General features: G+C 45.5%; 1 long non-coding RNA gene across 11 annotated transcripts in view; it reads left to right on the top strand.

Moving 5' to 3' along the window:
* Window positions 1–22466, top strand: part of LOC136309526 (uncharacterized) — a 50711-nt gene extending 28245 nt beyond the window's left edge. For 8 of the 11 annotated variants that reach the window (XR_010726293.1, XR_010726296.1, XR_010726295.1 and 5 more), the window contains one exon: window positions 3436–3806. This is a non-coding gene — a long non-coding RNA (uncharacterized lncRNA). Of the gene's footprint in view, window positions 1–346; window positions 773–3435; window positions 3807–21317 lie in introns of those variants that run through there. The other 3 variants (XR_010726297.1, XR_010726291.1, XR_010726292.1) reach the window with 2 other exon arrangements.

The raw sequence follows: 22466 nt of genomic DNA, 5'->3' as shown, positions 1-22466 counted from the left end.
AACCTCCTTTCCATCCGCTGGCAGCAGGTGGGGCAGGGTCTTGAGATGGGACTCTTGTGGCTGTCGCTTCTCAGCATCGCATGAAGCTCTTTGCTTGCTTGCTTTCCTGCCAACCTCCCTCCCTATATCCTTCTTCCAGTCCCTCAACTTTCCACTTCAGGACCTTTGCACCTGTTTTTCCTGGCTGAGTCTCTCTATTCAGATCTCATTTTAAATGTCATCTCATGAGGGGAAACTGGGTTGGTTTTCCCTCTTATGCAACTCTTATCTTTCCATATGCTATGTGTAATTATTTTCATGTATATAGTTGGTTGACCATTTGTTCATGTTCATTCTTGTCCTATAGACTGCAGACTTCAAGAGATCAGGGACCAGACCCATGATACTGCCTGACATATAATAGATCTCGATAAATATTTGGTGGATGTGAATGAATGAGCAGAGGGAAAGCAGAAGCAAAGAATCTATGGTTTTGGCCCTGGCCAGTTGGCTCAGTGGTAGAGCGTCGGCCTGGCGTGCAGAAGTCCTGGGTTCAATTCCCGGCCAGGGCACACAGGAGAAGCGCCCATCTGCTTCTCCACCCCTCCCCCTCTCCTTCCTCTCTGTCTCTCTCTTCCCCTCCCGCAGCCAAGGCTCCATTGGAGCAAAGATGGCCCAGGCGCTGGGGATGGCTCCCTGGCCTCTGCCCCAGGCGCTAGAGTGGCTCTGGTCGCAACAGAGCGACGCCCCGGAGGGGCAGAGCATCACCCCCTGGTGGGCGTGCCGGGTGGATCCCGGTGGGGCGCATGCGGGAGTCTGTCTGACTGCCTCTCCCCGTTTCCACCTTCAGAAAAATACAAAAAAAAAGAATCTATGGTTTTGTTTTTTGTTTTTTATCAGTGAGCACTTAATATATGCCAGGTGCTGGGAATATTAAAGTAAAATTCAACATAGTTCCACAATCAAGAAATCTACCATTAAACACCTTCTTGGAAAGAAGAGCTAGGTTTGCCCTGACCAGTAGCTCAGTGGAATAGAGCATCATCCTGACAAGCTGATGTTGCGGGTTTGAGCCTTAGGGCACATAAAACAAGCAACCACTGACGGCATGAACGAGAGGAACAACAAATTGATGTCTCTATCCATTCTCTCCCCTTTCCTGTCTCCCTAAAATCAATAAAATATAAAAAGATTTTTTTAAAAAAAAACTAAAGAAGAGCGAGCTTGACCAGGCGGTGGTGCAGTGGATAGAGCGTCTGACTGGGATGCCTAGGACCCAGGTTCGAGACCCCGAGATTGCCAGCTTGAGCGTGGGCTCATCTGGTTTGAGCAAAAGCTCACCAGCTTGGACTCAAGGTCACTGGCTCAAGCAAGGGGTTACTCGGTCTGCTGAAGGCCCGCGGTCAAGGCACATATGAGAAAGCAATCAATGAACAACTAAGGTGTTGCAATGCGCAACAAAAAACTAATGATTGATGCTTCTCATCTCTCTCCCTTTCTGTCTGTCCCTGTCTATCCCTCTCTCTGACTCTCTCTCTGTCTCTGTAAAAGAAAAATTAAAAAAGACAAAACTAAAGAAGAGTGAGGTTTGAGCATGAGGAGTACTGGAGGAGGCAGAGCCAGATGCTAAGGCAGAACACTGCATTTGCTGTGAGTTACTGTGTTCATTTTCTGAGACGGTACATTCCTGTCTTGTTTTCATCTCAGATGACCTTTTAGTTATGGACTCAGGACTCTGGTTCTTTTTCTACATGCTGGTCTGCCCCTAGAAGTTTTTTATCAACTCCTCAGGACTTTAGCCTGCCCTTTTGATTTTTTTTTCCCTCAGCCTTGGTGGTTTTTTACTATGCACTAGGTTCCACCCAGGTGACCCCTTCCCTCCAGCGGGAGTCAGTCTGTTTATTGCCCTGACAATAACTGGCCCTTAACGGTTCATCATTTTCATTTAAATATAAAAGGTAATCTTTTTGGTCCAGGGCAGTCTTTTACTTGTGTTGCAACTTTAAAAATATTTATGGCTCCTTCATTTACATTTCAACACAGACCTTGCCAGGTTCTGCATTTGGGGAGGAAGTCACCCCAAATCCCTCCATTTAATTTAGGGGTAAAGAAATGTTGCACTGTCATTCCTATAAAAGAGTTCCAGATGTAAATTGATGTTCTTGGTTAGTTGGGGGCAAAGGGACAGTACCCACGAGCACACACAGTTCGCAAGCCCTGGTCTTAGCCCATGGATACAGACCCTAACCTAGTCACCAGCCTGACTAAGAGATTGGGAGAGTATTAGCGGGTGTCTTTGGTCGGTCTTGGATGTGCAAAGTATATTCTAAGCCCTATTTGGGGATGGTTTTGAAGGTAGAGATGACCCTGTACCCCATCTTTGCCTACCTCCTCCATTTGAAGTTGTTTCTGAGGTAACTTATTCTCAGCTTGGAGCTTCCCAGTTTATCCCTGTTCACAGGTTGTCTTCCTCCTAGCACCCTCACTTTTTCTATGAAACAGAGATGGAAGCACGTTTTCATCAGCATTTGGAGAGGGGACTAAGGAGGAGGTATGATGCTCACAACACAGAACCTGGCCTCACACCTCTGCCTGGGGAAAGCTGTGGCCCCTGGAGGCTGTGAGACAAGGAGTCACTTTTGCTAGGTTGCACCACCAAACCAAAATTTAGTAACTGCCTGATTGCAATTTAAGCTTCTCCCAGGAGTGAACTTTTAAACCAATCAATCTGTCACTGGCTGATCAGCAGAAAGTAGGTGACCTGTGTTATATAAACACAGGAAAATAAGTTGTGGAAATATTAATAGGAAAACTTGTAAATAGTTGGAATGAATTCAAAGTGAAATTAAAAATATTTATGTGCTGGGTGAACAGCCAAACAAAGAGTGCAAAGAAGTGAAAAGAGTCAACCTTGGCAACAGCCAGATGTTTATGTGGTTTGTGATAGCCATATGGTGAGAGGTGCTGCATGTGCAGGGTTTTTAGAAGGGGCTCCTGAATCACAGTCAGTCAGTCAGTCAGTCATTCAGACTCCAACATTGAACAAGGACAGCCAAGAGGAGCATGCGAATGGGGCCCCCTTAAGCTGTACCCAGGCACGCCATAGTATATGTGAGTAATAAACTGCTTGTGTGATTCTTGCAACTAACTTATGTGTCAGTCATGTCTTTCCTCTGGTGGCAATTGGTCTCGCTACCAATAAGTAGAATCCTCAGAGCCGCCTCAAGAATAGTCTCAAAGAGGCTGCCAGCCCTGCTGTTAAGCAGGAGTGTCTCACTGCACGGGGAAGTCGAATTGGAACAGCTGATTGACGTAGAGCTCTGGCTCTACTGGGACAACCTGCCTGATAAGACTCCCTGCCTTTCCCTCAGGGAAGCTGTCCCAGCCTGAAACGACCCATTCTCTTTCTCCCTATAAAACCTTCCATCTTCTTTTCTTTCTTTTTCTTTTTTTTAGAAAGACAGCAAGAGAGACAGAAACATCAAGCTGTTCCTGAATATGCCCTGACCAGGGATCAAACCGGCAACCTTTGTACTTTGGGACGATGCTCTAACCAACGGATCTATCCAGCCAGGGCTTTATTTTTTGTTGATTGATTGATTTTTTTTAGAAAGACAGAGAAAGGGAGAGAGGGGGCAGCAGGAAGGAAAGCATTTATTTGTTGTTCCACTCAGTCGTGCATTCATTGCTTGTTTCCCATGTGTGTCCCAATGAGGGATTGAACCTGTAACTTTGTCATTTCAGGATGACGCTCTAACTGGCTGAGCTAACCAGCCAGGACCAAAAACCTTTCATCTTATACTTGTAAAACTCCTCAGAGCAGTCTTCTAATTTTTTTTTTTTTTTTTTTTTTACCAGTGTAGCAGGCTTTATTGAAAGGAAGGAAGGAACACTGTTGGGTACTTCTCCATGGAGAAGGGCACCAGTACAGACTAGGGGGCAAATTTTTATAGTGTTTGGGAGAGCCTGAGTAAGTACAGAGCAAGAAGTTCTGTTATGTCCCCTCCTGTGGATTTACGGTTTCAGCTTTCTGGAACACTCCTCCTTAGGGTGCTTGACCAGCTTCCTGGAACTCTTCTGCCTCAGGGGCAATTATCCAGTAAATAAGGTTGAGGTCCGACAGTCAGGCAGAACAGCCAAAGGACATTTGGTATTTCTATAAAGGTAATTGAACACACCCATCTCAATCGGCAATGGAGCACAGCTTTCAAAACTGATGCGTACAACTCTGTTCCCCATCTCCTTTTCTCTGCACAAACTGGCTTCTCACTCAGCACTCCACCATCTTGACTGCTTCTTTTTACAGTCTTCTAATTGATGGATGAGATGCTGCCGATTCATGAGTTGCTTAATAAAAGCCGAATAGATCTTCAGGTTCACTCAACTGAATCTTCTCTAATATGGCGTTCCTTTCACTGTGTGTTCTGGGAGCAGAGGGGCCAGGCAGGCAGTGTCCTCTAAGGTGTGGCCCCTCTGTGGAAAGTTCCTCATTGGAAGCACAGTACGGAGAGCTTCCAGGCAGTGGAGGGAGAGAGCACAGGGGTTTGGAGGTGGGCAGAGAAGCTCTGATTATGTTTTATAGGAGTTTATTTGAGCCAAGCTGATGACAGATACTGGGAACAAAACCTGAAATGCTTCCACAGAAAACAGTTTTGGAGTTAATTTTATGCATTTGAAAATTAAAGAGGGGATGTAAAGAAGATTACATGGAGATAAGTGAGAGCTAGGCTGCAACTGTATTATAGGGTTGTAAGACTTTGCGATCTCTTGAGGGTCTTCTCTTATTAGAAGAAGGAATTTGAAAAGAGGCATTTCAAAGGTGTGTTAACCTGGGAGTGCAGAGAAAATGGGCAGGGCTTGCTTGAGGCAAAGATAAACCTTTGACTGAAGAAGTTGTGTGACTGGCGTGGGAACATGTACTATGACTTGCCCAGTTAGGAATTTATGATCAGATCACCCTGTGAAGTTACTTTCCACAGAACCTCCTTTTACTGTCCACATATTCATACTCACTCAGAACTCTGCCTGGTTGGCCTTTGCTGACCCTCCTTCCCAGTAAACACTGCAGGGCAGCAGACTTGTTGGATGAGCCAATGGCAGGCACACTCCTCAGGTCTTCCTCCTTCCTCCATGCCACTGAGGGTCATGTCAAGTCTCACCTCCTTTCCGAGGCAGCCACCAACTCCCTTCCAGACTACCAGGGAATCTGTGTCGTTTTACGTGTGTAGATAATACCATATGTTGCTATTTAACTTCTTCAGGTGCACCTGTCTCCTGAAAGTGGTGGTTTTCAGCTCTGGCTGCACATAAGAAGGGCTAGGGAACTTAAAACAAACAAACAAAAACAGTGCCCGGTACCAAGCCCGGGTACTCTGATTTAATTGGTCTAGGATAGGATGCCATCGTCAGTGACTTATAAAAGCTTTCCAGGTGATTCTAATTTGCAGTCCAGGCTGAAAAGTTGAGGACTGGAACCAGCATTCAGCTGGACTTTCTTAAGTCTCTGTGGGTAGAAGGGTTTGTCACAGCGCCCTTTGGAAAACAAGTGGCGGGAGGGCTGACACTGGCCTCTGGGCAGCGGGGCAGAAGGGCAAATAGAATGTCCGGTTAGAAGGTGGTGAGGGCACATGTGGTGGGCATTATTAGCAAACACTGATGGAGTAGTTGTGATGGGCCAAGCTCAGCTCCTCACCTGGGGATCCTCTGCTGTTTAAGAAGGTGTATTCTTGGGGTAGAAGCCTATAGGTACCTGGAACATTCCAATGCAGTGTGTTTGTGCTAAGAGGAGGCTGAGCAGAGGAGCAGCATTTGACCAGCACCTGACCTGGTCTTGCCCTGGGGAAGGGGTCAAGACTCCCAGGAGTAAAAAAAAGTCCAAGCTGAGATTCCTGTTGGCCAGGTGAAGAGGGAAGGAAACACTTTTCCAGGCTCAGTGGACCTGTGGCTATGTGCAGAAGCTGGAGGCCAACAGAAGCTTGTTTGGGGAATGACAATGGATTGTGGGGTGAGCACTAGGGTAGTGAGGAGAAATGACCTGATTCACATCACTGAAGTTTCTCCTCTAGATAGAGGAAAACTCTGGACACCCCACTTGTGCTTTATAAGCAAGACAAACAAGATGGAGACTTTGGTGTAGGCAGTGTTTAGACAGGTGGGTATTTAGGCTTCAAAGGCAGCTGGCCCTTTTCTTCCCTTGTTCAAGAATAAGCAAGACCATGAAGTGTGGGCAGTCCTACATGAAGTGTGGGCAGTTCACTGTTGCTCTGTGAACACATGGTAAGAAAAGTCCTTCACTTCTCCCCAAATAAACTGGAAAAAGAAAAATCCTTCACCTCAGGAGGCTAAGGTCCCCATGTCTGCAGTAGAGAAAATGCACAATCACTAGAGGCTGTTTCTTGTCTTTGGACATTAAACCTACTGTGAAGGTTGCAGGATGCTGGTATTGGCATGACTCATGATGAATTCCTGAACTAGCCAGAGGGAAGGACTAGATAAAATACAGGCTCAAAAGGTGTAACAGGTATAATAAAGAAAAAGCCCTTGCCCTGGCCAGTGGTGCAGCGGATAGAGCATCATCTCAGAGCACCTAGTTCATTGGCTCGATCCTGGGGTCACTGCCTTGATCCTGAAGGCACTGGCTTGAGTCCTGGTCAGGGCACATATGAAATGCAATCAGTGGGTGCACAACTAAATGGAGCAACAAGTTGATGCTTCTCTCTCTCTCTTCCTTCTTTCTTTTTTTCAAAACAAATGGAAAAGAAAAAGAAAGAAAGAAAGAAAGAAAGAAAGAAAGAAAGAAAGAAAGAAAGAAAGAAAGAAAGAAAGAAGAAAGAGAGAGAGAGAAGGGAGAGAGGGAGGGAGGGAGAAAGGGAGGAAAAAAGAAAAAGCCCTTTTCCCCCACTCCCATAGGAAAATAAAAATAAGAATAGAACAAAGAAAAGTATTCAGGTGCAAAGGTAAATGTTAGTGTTTGCTAAGAGTGTTCTAAAGACTGGAAACAAAACAATGGAAGACAGGGTGACTCAAAGACAAGGCTCAATTCCTAGGGATGCTTCCATGTGTCCCCCCAGATGGAGAAAAACTAAATACAAAGAAACAAGACATGTCATTGGCATTTACTATTGCCTCCCAAGCTGCCATGTAAGGTCATGCAAGTTGAGCACAGCCCATTTCTAGGGGCACTTTTTACTTCACTGACATAGGCTCATCTATTTATTATAATCATTGTTGAGCAGGTGGCACGCAAAGACCCCACAGACCCATGTCTGTGCTGACTGGCCATCCTTTGCAGAACACTGGTCTCATTTAACTCCTGCCCATTACAGCAGGTTGAGAAGACCCAGACGTCTACCTCCTGCAGCAAATGCTCAGAGTTTTCTTTCCCTTCATATTGTCTTTCATTTATTTACTCATTACTGCCTGCCCACCTACCTGCTGCAGGTGTCTGCTCTGAGCTAGGCACTGTGGAGAAGGGGGCATGGTGGCAGCAGCCATTCAGAAAACCCTCAGACAGATTTCAATTTTCTATGAAGACATAGGTTAGACAATCATGAAGATATATAAATACAAAATTACAAATAGTGGTGCCTTCTGTAGAAGATAAGAAAAGGATGTCATGGGCCCTGGCTGGTTGGTTCAGCAGTAGAGTGTCAGCCTGGCATGTGGAAGTCCTGGGTTTGATTCCTGATCAGGGCACACAGGAGAAGCGCCCATCTGCTCTCCACCCCTCCCCCTTCAGTCTCCCTCTCTCCTTTTCTTCTCTTTCTGTCAGCCATAGCTCAAATGGTTCAACCAAGTTGACCGCGGGCAGTGAGGATGGCTTCATGCCCTCGCCTTGCCTCAGGCGTTAAAATAGCAACAAAGCAGCAGCCCCAGATGGGCAGAGCATCACCCAGTAGGGGGCTTGCTGAGTGGATCTCAGTTGGGATGCATGGGGGAGTCTGTCTCTCTGTCTCCCCACTTCTCACTTAAAAGCAAAAAGAAAAGGATGTTATAAAGGGTGCAACAGAGGGACTATGTTTATGCTAGAGGGTGTTTGTTGAAAGCTTCCCTGAGGAAGACACATTCATCTTTAGGCCTGAAGGATCAACAGGAGGAGGTGACCTGCCTGCAAGAGGAGGGGAAAGACCATTCCAGGAGAAGGGAATTCCACTGAAAACCTTAGAGGTGCAAGTGTTCCCCAAATCTGAGATGCTAGAGGAAGGCTGGTCAGTGGGTAAAAGGAAGCAGGAGGAGAGAGAGCATGGAGAGATGGCCACTCTCCACTCTCCAAAGCTGGATAACACATGGCCTACAGGCCAAGAAAAAGAGTTTGGATTTTATTCTTAATGTAGACTGACAGTTTCCAGCAGAAAAGGGCAGGAAGGCCATGCTGAGATCTGGGCTCTTAGATCAGGAGAATAAATTGAAAGGGACAGGGTGGAAGCTCTTGAAGTGGACTTGTGGAGAGAAAGTAGGGGCCTGAATCAGGGTTGTGATGATGGGAACAGAAGCAAATGACTTGAGAGCCACACCGGAAGGGACTAGGTAGGGTCTGGTGAGGGGTTGGTGTGGGAGATGTGGACAGCATTAGCCAACTCATCTTCTACAGTAGGACTCAGATTTCTGGCAGAAGCCATGGTGTGCATGGATGCGCCGTTTACTGAGAGGGAGAAAATTGGAAAAGGATCATGGTTTTTTGGAGGGGGAGGGGCGGAGGTAAAAAAGTCCATCTGGGCTAACTTGAGTTTGAGATCTGACTTTGCTTCATCACTCTGTCACAATATCAAGAGGCATGAGCTTAAGGGACATCTCTTGTGAGGTCTCCTTTGGAATGTGTGCATCCCAACAAAAGGGACAATAAAAAAAATATTTGTTGAGCATGTACTATTTATGAGCTAGCACTGCACAGGGTACTGGAAGTGCAGCAGAGGACAAGGTAAGGTGGAAGGAAGGTGAATGTTCTGGCGGTATAATGCACAGCATGATGACTATAGTTAACAATACTGCAGCGTTTCTCTGAACATTGAGAAGATTAAGTCTTGGTCCCTGGCCTGATAACTCTGTTGGTTAGAACATTGGCCGGAAGCACAGAGGTTGTTGGTTCCATCACTGCTCAGGGCACAAATAGGAACAGATCGATGTTCCTGTCTCTTTCTCTCTGGCTAGGCAAAAAGAAAGAGTAGATCTTGGGTGTTGTTAACCGACACACTCACAAAGGTGAAGTATGGATGTATTTACGACTTTATTATAGTAATTTCACAATATATACACATATTAAATCATCACATCTTGTACACCTTAAACTTTTTTTTTTTTTTTTTTTTTTTACAGAGACAGAGAGTGAGTCAGAGAGAGGGATAGACAGGGACAGACAGACAGGAACGGAGAGATGAGAAGCATGGATCATCGGTTCTTCATTGCGTGTTGTGTCACCTTAGTTGTTCATTGATTGCTTTCTCATATGTGCCTTGACCGCGGGCCTTCAGCAGACTGGGTAACCCCTTGCTGGAGCCAGCGACCTTGGGTTCAAGCTGGTGGGCTTTTGCTTAAACCAGATGAGCCCGCGCTCAAGCTGGCAACCTCGGGGTCTTGAACCTGGGTCCTCTGCATCCCAGTCTGACGCTCTTTCCACTGCGCCACCGCCTGGTCAGGCCACCTTAAACTTACAAATGTTATCTTTCGATTATATCTCAGTGAGACTTGTAAAACCTGCAAATAAAATTTAAAAAATGATGTGAGAAGAAGGAGAACAGAGTGGTGGGGAGCACGGCCCTGGGGTCCATCCGCCTGGTATAAAATATTTTGCTGAGTCTGGGCCGTACCTCTGCCTCTGTAAATGGACAGACTACCCACCTCAAAGCCGTCCTAAGGACCACAGGAGACAATCGTGGGAAAAGCATTTGAGTATAGGACTGGGTGCACAGTAAATGCCACATAAGTCTTAATAATTTTTTATGAAATATTTAACAAATGTTGCGATCTAATGGGAAATCTAGATACTGAGCAAATAATTTCAAGAGTAATGAGTGGTTGTACCTCTCAGTCTGACTTTTCAGAATTTTCCTCTTAAGAATTATGAAGCCTGACCAGTGGTGGTACAGTGGATAGAGCATTGGCCTAGAATGCTGAGAACCCAAGTTCAAAACCCTGAGGTCACCAGCTTAAGCATGGGCTCATCTAGCTTGAGCCTGGGCTCACCAGCTTGAGTGTGGAGTCGTTGGCTTGAGTGTGGGATTGTAGACATGACCCTATGGTTGCTGGCTTGAGTCCAAAGGTCACTGGCTTGAGCAAGGGTCACTGGCTCAGCTGCAGCACCCCCCATTGTCCCCCCTCCCCATCAAGCCACTTATGAGAAAGCAATCAATGAACAACTAAGGCAGTGATTCTCAAACTTTTTGAAGTCAGGCCCATTTAAAATCCTACAAATAATTGTAGGTGCATTACATAAAAATTTCTGAGAAATATGTTATAATAATTAAGTCAAATATTAAAGAAAATATATAAAGTTCAAGTGTGCTTTAATGGTAATTAAATGAAATAAATACAACAAAATTAAATTTATTTTGACATTAAAAAACATTTTTATGTTACATGTTTTGAGTTATCCTTTTTAGAATTTGTAAAAAAGAGGGGTTAAAAAATTTTAAAAATGACAAAAATTAATTTTTTTATATATATAGATACAGTCTTAGTAAGATTTAGTAAATTCAGCAGGTCCCAGCGTGAATCTGTAAAGTTTTTTCATTCTTGCGTTTATGAGAAACATGAGGCTGATGTGTCCTAGCGATTTCTTCAATGTTTGGGCATATGTTTGAAAGGCAAACTCTCATTTCCTCATCAATACATCAAAGAATTCCACTTTTTTTGTTCTTAATTGTGTTGAGTGCAGAAAGCTCCCACCATACACATCATCTTAACTTTACAACAGACAAAGGATAGAAGAAACTTGCCTCCAGTCTTTCCAGGGAACATGGGGGTAGTGTAAACAATCCAGCACCTAGCTTAACAGCCTTTTGCAACTTAATTAAGCAAGTGAGGTGGGGGTTGGGCAGACTGTCAGCTTACAGCCAATTCCCCACACTTCTGTCCCCCAAAAATCTAAAGTCCAAAAACCCTATTGGTTTTTTGGTCCCCAACAGGCACATACGTATTTCTCTGGAATGCCATAGGGCATACCTGGAAATCTTCTAGGGTGCACCAGTGTGCCCTGGCACAAACTTTGAGAACCACTGAACTAAGGTGTCACAGCTATGAGTTGATGCTTCTCATCTTCCTTCCTGTCTGTCCCTGTCTGTCTGCCTGTCTCTCTTTAACTTTAAAAAAAAAAATCATGAAGTTCTGGGCAGGAATCCTTCACCCCTTGGTTAGCAATGATCTGTTTAGCTCTGCGGGGTGTAATGTCTGTGGTTTGTGTGTGACAGCATTCATTTCTCCATTCACTCCAAGGCACTTTACTGGCCAACTCCATAGCCTGAAAAACAGGAAGAAGACCCTGTAAGTGGGGCCATGTCCTGACTCCTGCCCACCTGCCTGCCTGTGGTTAGAGATTCAAGAATCCTCCAGGTTGACCCTTATCCTGTAGCCGCACACCAAGCATTCAGAGGTAGTGCGTTCCAAGTCTTTTAGCCTCTCCCTTCCTCTTCTTATCTCTCTAATAGGCTGCTATTCTTTTTTTTTTTTTTTTCAGTTGTAGGCAGTAGCTGTGGGCTTTGCACTGCAGAAGGTGAAGATTTAGCACTCTCAGTTCTGCCCCCTGCTCCTACCACCACACACACAGTTTTCTATCGCTCCATCATCCCACCATTTCTATGTCTCAATTTTGTTAGCTCTCTGTTCAATGCTGTATTTGTTATCCTACGTAAACCACCAAGTTATATCATTCGCTGGGATAAATTTTCCTTTTCTGCACAGCTCTTTGTATTTCATGGAATCAGTAATTGTCCTTTTTTTTTTTCTCTTACTTAGGTTTATACATCTTTTCCACTTATCATTTTCAAACTCTTCCTTGGTTATGTAAAACTCGTATTAATACAAACAAGCACATTAGGCATCCTACCAGCTTCATCTGGGGAAATGTCTCTCCCAGGGGCTCCGTCACCATCCCAGCAGGTCGAGGACTGGCACCCGGGGCTGTGGCACAGCCCTGGGCTGGAGCTGTTCCTTCATCATGCTCAGAGTTTCCTCTGCCTCTTTCTGGCGTTGGATCCTCTACCTCCAGCATCCCCTAAATTCCTTTGTCCTGATCTATCTATCCCTTCTTCTGGAACATTTTAGGTTTTTTACTTGTTCCCAGAGTTCTGAAGTTTCACTGTGCTGGGTTTCGGCATGGTCCAATTTTGTCCACTGTGCTGGGCTTTCCAAGTACCCTTTCAACATGGACTCCCATGTCGTTCTGTTCCAAGATATTTTCTTGAATTATTTCTTGATTTTTCTCCATTCTGTTTTCTCTTTATGAAACACAGAGTTTTCATATACATATCTGATTTCTTCAACTGTTCATCCTTTACAAAAAGAAAAAAAATCTTTCACTTTTTAAAAATTTGTCTTTTGTTCTACAGCCTGGAAGATACCCGTAACTTTATTATTCAACTTCTCTGTAGTTTTTCATTTTTACTCTGTCATGATTGTTTCTTAGAATTTTTATTCCTTGATTATTACCCTTTTTTTTTTTTTGGTGTCCTGTTCTTGCTTCATGGATACAATGTCTTTCGTTCTTCTTATTTTTTTTAGCAAGAGAGAAAGAGAGATTAAAAAAAAAAAAGGAACAGACAGACAGAAAGAGAGAGAGATGAGAAGCATTAATTCTTCATTGTGGCATCTTAATTGTTCATTGACTGCTTCTCATATGTACCTTTACCAGCCAGCTCCAGCCAAGCCAGTGATACCTTGCTCAAACCAGTGACCTTGGGCTCAAACCAGCGACCATGAGGTCATGTCTATGATCCCATGCTCAAGCTGGTCAGCCATGCTTAAGCTGGTGACCTTGGGGTTTCAAACTTGGGTTCTCAGCATCCCAGGCCAATGTTCTGTCCATGGCACCACTGCTTAGTTAGGCTACAATGTCTTTTCTTATCTCTCTGAGGCTAATATTAGAAGAAATGTTCTCCCCCCTATTCCCTCTCTTCCAAGATTTTTTTGCTCTGTCATAAATAATATTGCTCAAATATAGTGACTCTTAGCTGTCTGCTTATATTTAAGACAAGGGTGCGAAAGCCCTGTCTACAGGGGGGACAGAGGTTATTGGCCATGCTTTTTACTATACAACGATTTGAAAATCCCTATCAGAATTATTAGGTCAGCCTGACCTGTTGTGGTGCAGTGGATAAAGCGTCGATATGGAATGCTGAGGTCGCTGGTTCAAAATCCTGTACTTGTCTGGTCAAGGCACATATTGGAGTTGATGCTTCCTGCTCCTCCCCCTTTCCCTCTCTCTCTCTCTCTCTCTCTCTCTCTTTCTCTCTCTCCTCTCTAAAATGAATAAATAAAAATATTTTAAAAAAATTAAAAAAAAAAAAAAAAAGAATTATTAGGTCTTTTTTCTGGGGCTGGTTAAGGCGCCAAGGAAGGCTTTTCTCTTTTCTTGACTGTGGGTGTAGGTTAGTTGCTGGTGTCTGAGGAACTAGTTGGGGGAAAATACTTGGGAGACCTGGCTTTTTTCTGGATTTTTCTTTTAAAAGCTTTCTAATCATTCCTCTATTCTTGTCATGGACCCACCTTCACCACTGCTTTTTTTTTATTATTTTTTTTTTATCTGAAGCTGGAAGCGGGAGAGAGACAGTCAGACAGACTCCCGCATGTGCCCGACCGGGATCCACCCGGCACGCCCACCAGGGGCGACGCTCTGCCCACTAAGGGGCGATGCTCTGCCCCTCCGGGGCGTCGCTCTGCTGCGACCAGAGCCACTCTAGCGCCTGGGGCAGAGGCCAAGGAGCCATCCCCAGCGCCCGGGCCATCTTTGCTCCAATGGAGCCTTGGCTGCGGGAGGGAAAGAGAGAGACAGAGAGGGGGGGGTGGAGAAGCAAATGGGCGCTTCTCCTATGTGCCCTGGCCGGGAATCAAACCCGGGTCCCCCGCACGCCAGTCCGACGCTCTACCACTGAGCCAACCAGCCAGGGCCCACCGCTGCTTTTATAGTCAGTGTTTTTTCTTGGCTTTCTTCACTGCTGGTTTAAGATTTGGCTTTTTTGAGTCTTCTAATTATTAGCACTTGTTCATTTAAAGATATTTTGCTATATCTTCTATTACTGTATACACAAGCAAAGCCAGTAGAACAGGGTCAAACAGTGCTTCGTACCCCAGTAGCATTGCTAAATGTAGTGACAGTGCAATAGCAACACAGAGTATAATAATAAATACTCATAAGAATGACCCTGACTCATCAATAAAAGGCTAACCTCTGTTCAGCACACTCCATGAAAAACACTAGAAAGATTTGTGCAAGGAATATTACTTATACTATATAATTGCATAGTTACTTTATAGTTTTTTAAAGATATTTTCACATGAATTCTTTCACACACACACTCATTTGATAAAAAACTAAGTAGGAAGCACATGTTATTTCCTCTTACGGCAGACAAAGGCCTTAAGGCTTACAGATACTAAGAATTCTTTTCAAAATAGCACAGCAGTTCTGTGAAAGAGCTAAATATTCCAATTCCTAAAAATATTTTGGTTGCCTTACCTGTGGTCACACAGTGGATAAAGCCACAACCTGGAATGCTGAGGTTGCCAGTTTGAAACCTTGAGGTCACTGGCTTGAGGATGGGCTTGTCAGCTTGCGCAGGAGTAGTCTACACAATCCCAAAAGTTTTCACCTTGAACCCAAAGTTCACTGGCTTGAGCAAGGGGACTCTGGCTTGCCTTGAGCCAAGGTCCAATCTCTGGTCAAGGTACACATGAGGAAGCAACCAATGCACAACTCAAATGAAAGCAACTATGAGTTGATGCTTCTCCCTCTTTCTCCCTCCCTTCCTCCCTCTTTCTTGCCTTTTCTCCTCCTTCCTGTCTCTCAATAAATAAATAAATAAATAAATAAATAAACAAATAAAGTTTGATTATCAAAAACACAAGCTCCAGTGTCTGGAAAAGTCATCTTATGCCTGATAATGTGTGTTCCTGACCCACCTTTGCTAACTGGGCTCTCCTCCAGGAAGCTGCTCTTCTAGGCTGAGCATGGCTGCTCCAAGCCTTTGGCTCCTACCAATTTGAGGACCTTTCTTTTCTCTGCTACTAGGGAAACTGCCAGGGCCCAAGTCTGTTCTCTACTTGGTACTAACTGTGACCTTGAGCAAGTTACCTAACCTCCAGGTACTTCAGTGTACTCATGTGTCATGAGGGTTTAGCAATAGTCCCTACCTTTTAAGATCACAGCAAGGATTAAATGAGTAAATATATATAATTTTCAATAAGCTTTAGCTATTATTATTTCCATTTTCTCAACCTTATTTATCATCTATAAAAATGGTATATCTGGCACTTTAAACCTTCTACCATAGGTAACTCTCCAAACGCTGCTGTAGATTATATTGTAGCAATGACATGCCATTCATAATATTGGTGGAAAAAAGATTTTTTTTTTAAACAAAGGAAAAGAGGGACAGTAAGGGAGAGAGATGAGAAGCATCAACTTGAAGTTGCAGCATTTTAGCTGTTCATTGATTGCTTTCTCATACATGCCTTGATGGGGTGGCCCCATCTGTGCCAGTGACCTTGGGCGCAAGCTAGCGACCTTGGGCTTCAAGCCAGCATCCTTTGAGCTCAAAGACATGTTTATGATTCCATGTTAAAGCTGCCGACCTTACGATCAAGCTGATGAGCCTGTACTCAAACCAAATGAGCCTGTACTCAAACTAGTGAGCTTGCGGTTTCGAACCTAGGTCCTAAGCATCCCAGGTGGATGCTCTATCCACTGCGCCACCACTTGGTCAGGCAAAAAAGATTTTTTAATGAAAATACCTCTCAAATATTGGTGTAGACATAGACCACCTTTAACCTTGAAAATTCCTTTGTCTTTAATGATGGGGTTATAACCCACTCTTCCTTTCAGGCTTCATTCCATGTAGGTTTGGTTTTATAGTCAAGACGCTGTGGTTCTCTTTTTTTGCCCTGTAGAAAAAGCAAAACAGATTTTCAGATTGTGCACATAAACCCAGTTCTGCTGATGACAGTCATCTTCAATAAAGCACAAATACTGAGCCCTGTATCCAGTTTTAATTTCTATACCTTGCAGAGCATTCTTTCAGAATGCCCCATCATCTACACTGTTGCTTGCTGTCCTCAGATGTCATACTTTTCTGCTAGACATAACTTAGAGACACACCCCTGTGGAGGCTGACAGCTCCTCTGAGGAGACTGCAGCTGCAGATGCTCAGAGGTTGGCTCCAGACAGCTACCTTGCCCCATCAACTTTGCAGAGTCAAAGGTCAGCTTCCTGGGACTGACTGGTTCATTGTTTCTGGTCCTGTGTTCACGTACACCTCTGCTGCTGCCTTATGGTCTGGGTCCTCTATACCCTTTGCCCAAGCAGGTTCTGCCTGACATGGAAACCCCAGCCTCCGACTCCACAGCCCTGCTGACTTCACTGCACTCCCTGGCCTCGTCATGAGCTGCAGTCTGAGAGCTGGCCTTCTGAGTTGTGAAAATCAGTTCTCACCTTCTACCAAAGCTGTTGGAAAGAACAGCTATATTTGTACCTTTGATCTACTTTTAAAAGCAAAACGGCCTGACCAGGCAGTGGCGCAGTGGAGGGAGCGTTAGACTGGGACAAGGAGGACCCAAGTTCAAAACCCTGAGGTCGCCAGCTTGAGTGAGGGGTTGCTGGCTTGAGCATGGGATCCTAGACATTATCCCATGGTTGCTGGTTTGAGCCCAAGGTCACTGGCTTGCGCACGGGGTCACTCGCTCTGCTGTAGTCCCCCCCCCCCCAGTCAAGGCACATATGAGAAAGCAATCACTGAACAACTAAGGAGCTGCAACGAAGAATTGATGCTTCTCATCTCTCTCCCTTCCTGTCTGTCTGTCCCCATCCTCTGTTTTCCCTCACTACTTGCTTGTTCCTTCAGATTCCTCTTACTTTTGAAAAATTAATCTTCAACTCTTGATGAGGGAATTCCCAGTTTCTTTATATTTTCACTTTTGAATTTTGCCTCATTTACTAAATGAATAACCTTTTTATTTTTTGGAGATGACAAGTGTAAAGCCAGTAGCCATGGCCACCATCACAGCCGCCTGGCCCATGCAGGTTCACATTGGATTTGGACAGATGATAATGAAACACTGGAGCCAAGAACTGATGGGCCATTGTTGGGCAGATAAAATGTATTATGCTCACTTTGTTAAAGATAACAGGAGGAGGCCGTCACCCAGGTGATATTAATGTGTGTTTGGGTGGGCTAAAGGCAGGCAGAATCCTTTAGCCTGGGGCTTGGTTTTGGGATTAAGCCTTTCCTACCCTTTTTGATGTAGGGCGGTACAATCCTATCATGCCTCAGAGGCTGACTTTGTATTAGAGACTTCCCTGTTTTGTATATTGGATTAAGGGTTTGGATTTCTACACTATAAAATGGGAACGGAATGAGAGTTTGGGCTCTTGGTTCCTGAGGTTAGCATGAGAGAGCAGAGAGAATAGAGCCAGCAGCGGGAGGAGGCCACGTGGAGAAGGCCAGGAAAAGCAGCCAAGATGGCGGAGTGCTGAGTGAGATGCCAGTTTGTGTAGAGTTTGTATCTGGGATAAGGAAGGAAATGGGGAACTGAGGAGAATAAGTCTGGTGAGCTAGAAACCTTTGATTCTAGGAAACTCGGATAAGTCAGTAGCTTTGTGAGCACTGAATGTGACTGGGTTTTGGAGCCCAGTGTGTATTTTTACTTGCCCGCCGGGTGCAAAGCTAGAATTAAAGACTATGGCCCACCAGTTTTTGGCTCCGCTGTTTCTTTGCCGACTGTCCGAATCCAATGCGAACCTGCATGGACCAGAAGGCTGCTGTGATAGTGGCTCTGGCCCTGGCTCCTGGCTTTACAGCCATTATCTTTAATCCTAGCTTGCACCCAGTGGGCTAGTAAAAACACACACTGGGCTCCAAAACCCACTCATTCAGTGCTCACAAAGCTACTGACTTATCCGAGTTTCCCAGAATCAAAGGTTTCTAGCTCACTAGTCTCATTCTTCTTTATTCTCCTTCTCCTTCTCTCTACACAAATTCTGCACTAACTGGCTTCTCTTTCAGCACTCCTTCATCTTGGCTGCCTCTCCTCTCCTCCCTGCTCTCTCTTCTAATGCTAATCTCAGGAACTGAGAGCACAAGCTCCCGGTCTGCCCCATTTTATAGTATAGAAATCAAGACCTTTAATCCAATATACAAAATAGGGAAGTCTCTGATACAAAGTCACTTATCTGAGGCATGATGGGATTGTACCACCCCACATCAAAAAGGGTGGGAAAGGCTTAGTCCTAAAACGAAGCCCCAGGCTACAAGGATCCTGCCTGCCCACAGCCCACCCCCAACACACATTAATATAATCACGCGCATCCCAAGCAATCACCTGGGCAACAGGCTTCCACATGGGCAGCGCCATCTTTAACAAAGTGAGCATAATATATTTTATCTGCCCAACAATCCACCCCTATGCTCACTTTATTACCCACAATCTATACCACCGGCATCCCTGTGCAAGGAAATTAGGCACATTACACAAATTACAACAGCACAAATCATACAGTTTCAACAATTACAAAGGTACATTTCACCAGCCTCTAAACACTTAGCCCAAAGCGCAAAATGTCCTCAGCCTTCTTTCTAGCCATGGGAAAAGTTTCCTGGGGCAGGGGAGTGCTTCCAGCAAAGCCGCTTCCCACCCCCATCAGGGTATTTCACATTGTCCAAAATCCGTAAGTCCATCCAACAAAGGAGCCACTGCTCACTGTGGTCGTAGTCCAGGAAATCAGTCCATGCACATGGGGCATCAGCCACCCCCCTCATTCCTGCTGTCCTAGCAGGTCTTACGCTGTCCCAAAGAGGAGCACGTGGCAATGGCAGTCAGCATTTCCATCTCTGCTCCAGAAAGCATTATGGCATCAACCCCTATGTCCCCAAATCGCAGAACTACCAGGGACATAGCAAGTACTCCTTGCTGCTAGACTCTCATCTTCTGGAGACTGTGGATTGCAACTCCAGCCCGATTCTCCTCATCCTCCAAAAAGGAACTGAAAACACCAGTTCCCGCTGCCGGTCTCGAGCCCTGGGCTGCTGCACCCTTCTGCTCTGCAGAACTTGCAGCTCCGGACCCAGCCTTAGCCTTAGCCTCAGCCTCAGCCTCAGCCCTGGCCTCCTGCCGCTGCTGGCTCTCCACAATGTCCAGGGCAAGCTGTAACTCATAAACCTGTGGTTCCTTCTCCAGCGTCTGCTTCATTTCCAAACAAATCTCTCAAACCTGGTCGGCCTCGTCCAGTGCTTGCTTTAGCTCCAGGGTCAGCATCTCTTTCTCTCACGTTTGCTCCAGCTCCTTCCACTGCTTGGTTTGCAGGTACCGGGCAGACTCTTCCACAGAGCTCTAGGTTTCCTCACACATGGCTGTAAAAGTCAGCCAGCCTATGGTCCCCAAAAGGACAGCCACAGTGAACCATAACAGCAACCAGTCCTCTACTCCACCGCTCAAAGGTGGTGGTGGCTCCATAACGATTTGTATCGAATCCTGCCACAGACTACACCAAATGTATGGCCAGTATCCATGACCACCATCACAGCCGCCTGGCCCATGCAGGTTCGCATTAGATTCGGACAGATGATAATGAAACAATGGAGCCAAGAACTGATGGGCCATCATCTTTAATCCTAGCTTGCACCCAGTGGGCAAGTAAAAACACACACTGGGCTCCAAAACCCACTCATTCAGTGCTCACAAAGCTACTGACTTATCCGAGTTTCCCAGAATCAAATGTTTCTAGCTCACTAGCCTCATTCTTCTTTGTTCCTGTTGGGCAGATAAAATGTATTATGCTCACTTTGTTAAAGATAACACAAGGAAGCCGTCGCCCGGGTGATATTAATGTGTGTTGGGGGTGGGCTAAAGGCAGGCAGAATCCTTGAAGCCTGGGGCTTGGTTTTGGGATTAAGCCTTTCCTACCCTTTTTGATGTGGGGTGGTGCAATCCAATCATGCCTCAAAAGGTGACTTTGGGTTGGAGACTTCCCTACTTTGTATATTGGATTAGAGGTTGTGAAGCTACAGTATAAAGTGGGGGCAAAACAGGATTTTGCCCTCTTGGTTCCTGAGGTTAGCATGAGAGAGCGGAGAGAGTAGAGCCAGCAGCTAAAGGAGGCCACGTGGAGGAGGCCAGGAGAAGCAGCCAAGATGGCGGAGTGCTGAGTGAGATGCCAGTTTGTGTAGAGTTTGTATCTGGGATAAGGAAGGAGATGGGGAACTAAGGAGAATAAGGCTGGTGAGCTAGAAACCTTTGATTCTAGGAAACTCGGATAAGTCAGTGGCTTTGTGAGCACTGAGTGTGACTGGGTTTTGGAGCCCAGTGTGTATTTTTATTTGCCCGCCGGGTGCAAGGTAGGATTAAAGGCTATGGCCCATCAGTTTTTGGCTCTGCTGTTTCTTTACCGACTGTCCGAATCCAATGCGAACCTGCATAGGCCAGGCTGCTTTGATGGTGGCCCTGGCCGTGCCTCCTGGCTTTACAGTTCCCCTTCTCCTTCTCTCTACACAAATTCTGCACTAACTGGCTTCTCTTTCAGCACTCCTTCATCTTGGCTGCCTCTCCTCTCCTCCCTGCTCTCTCTTCTAATGCTAATCTCAGGAACTGAGAGTACAAGCTCCCGGTCTGCCCCACTTTATAGTATAGAAATCAAGACCTTTAATCCAATATACAAAATAGGGAAGTCTCTGATGCAAAGTCACTTATCTGAGGCATGATGGGATTGTATCACCCCACATCAAAAAGGGTGGGAAAGGCTTAGTCCTAAAACGAAGCCCCAGGCTACAAGGATCCTGCCCGCCCACAGCCCGCCCTAACACACATTAATATAATCACGCGCATCCCAAGCAATCACCTGGGCGACAGGCTTCCACATGGGCAGCGCCATCTTTAACAATGTGAGCATAATATATTTTATCTGCCCAACAACAAGGGACCCAGAGCTTCCAGCCATTTAGGGGCAGTGAAAGTGGAAGTGCCAGGGAGTTTGTGGGTATACTGGGGGTGGGGGCTGGGTAGGAAGTTCCTCACATGTCTTAATTTGGTTGACCCGGCGATGTATTACAGTAGTTGTTTCTAATAATAGAAATGCCTGGGATGTGCAGAGAACTTCCTCTGCTCTAGGTGCCTTACATGCATTTCTCATTTAATTCTCACAGTGGACCCTGTTAACCTGAGAAAGAAGACAACTACTAAGAAGGGCTCCTGGTGGCTAACTGGGCTCAAATTTAAAAAACAACACCATAGCCTGGTAGCCATTACTGCACAGGAGCCTCTCACACAAACTGCACTTCAGGAAGAAGCCTGCACTGCACCTCCTGCCAGCACTGTGTTCCTGCCCCCTGAGTAGCCCTTGTAAAGGAGTTCCTGGATTACATTTTAACTAGTAGGACTGAGATATTCCCTGTCCTCATCTTCACCAACCAATCAGAGCAGCTCCATAATGAGTAATCAGGACAGTGCCTTTTGGACCAAATTGCCAGAATTTGGAGTTTTCATTTGCATGATGATGGGCCAATCAGGAAACAGAGGTGGGGACTTCTTTCTATAGAAGCCAGCTCCCTTCTGGCTCTGGTAACCAGTTTCCCTTCCCACTGAAAAATGAAGACTGAGTATCCCTGACTGGGCAGGGCTGGTCAGGGCAAGCCAGGCCTGGGCAGAGTGGAATGGACTTGGGTAGCTTGAGTACAGCAGAGCAGAGAGCAGAACTTCCTCACCCCGGACCTGCTTCACAACCATGATGCATCACAATTGAGCTGTTTGCAGCTCTTTAACCCAAATTGGAGATTTCTTTTGGTGTTGAATTGGTACTAATGATCACTGGTTGACAACCCTACAAAGTAGGTGCTTTTCCTTACTGTCTTGCCCCCACTATCCCTGATTTCTTCCCCTCAAACATTTATCTTTTATTATATCTACCTTTTAACACTCTGTCCAGGGCTTTGCCCCAGTTCACAATCACATTTTGAGGAAGGGTATACTTCCCAGTGTTCAAGAGAAGATTTCAGGGTGCCTCCTTGAGGTACTTGTTGTCAAACACTATGTTCTGGAGTCTACAAAGACAGAATGCACAGAAACACACCCATATATGCCCCAAAATTAGTGCAAACCCACACATGCCCACAACTCACATCAACACACACAAACGTGTATAACCCCAAACACACATTTAAACCACACTGGGACACCCTGGCCAGATATCTCAGTTGGCTAAAGCATCGACCCAGAGTGTAGAGGTTGCCAGTTTAATCCCCTGTCAAGGCACATACAGGAATAGATGTTCCTATCTCTCTCTCTTGTTCTCTACC

The sequence above is a fragment of the Saccopteryx bilineata genome, chromosome 6, assembly GCF_036850765.1.
Source record: "Saccopteryx bilineata isolate mSacBil1 chromosome 6, mSacBil1_pri_phased_curated, whole genome shotgun sequence".
NCBI lineage: Eukaryota > Metazoa > Chordata > Mammalia > Chiroptera > Emballonuridae > Saccopteryx > Saccopteryx bilineata.
Note: the sequence above shows the minus strand (reverse complement) of the source record. Positions and strands in the feature narration are given on the sequence as shown.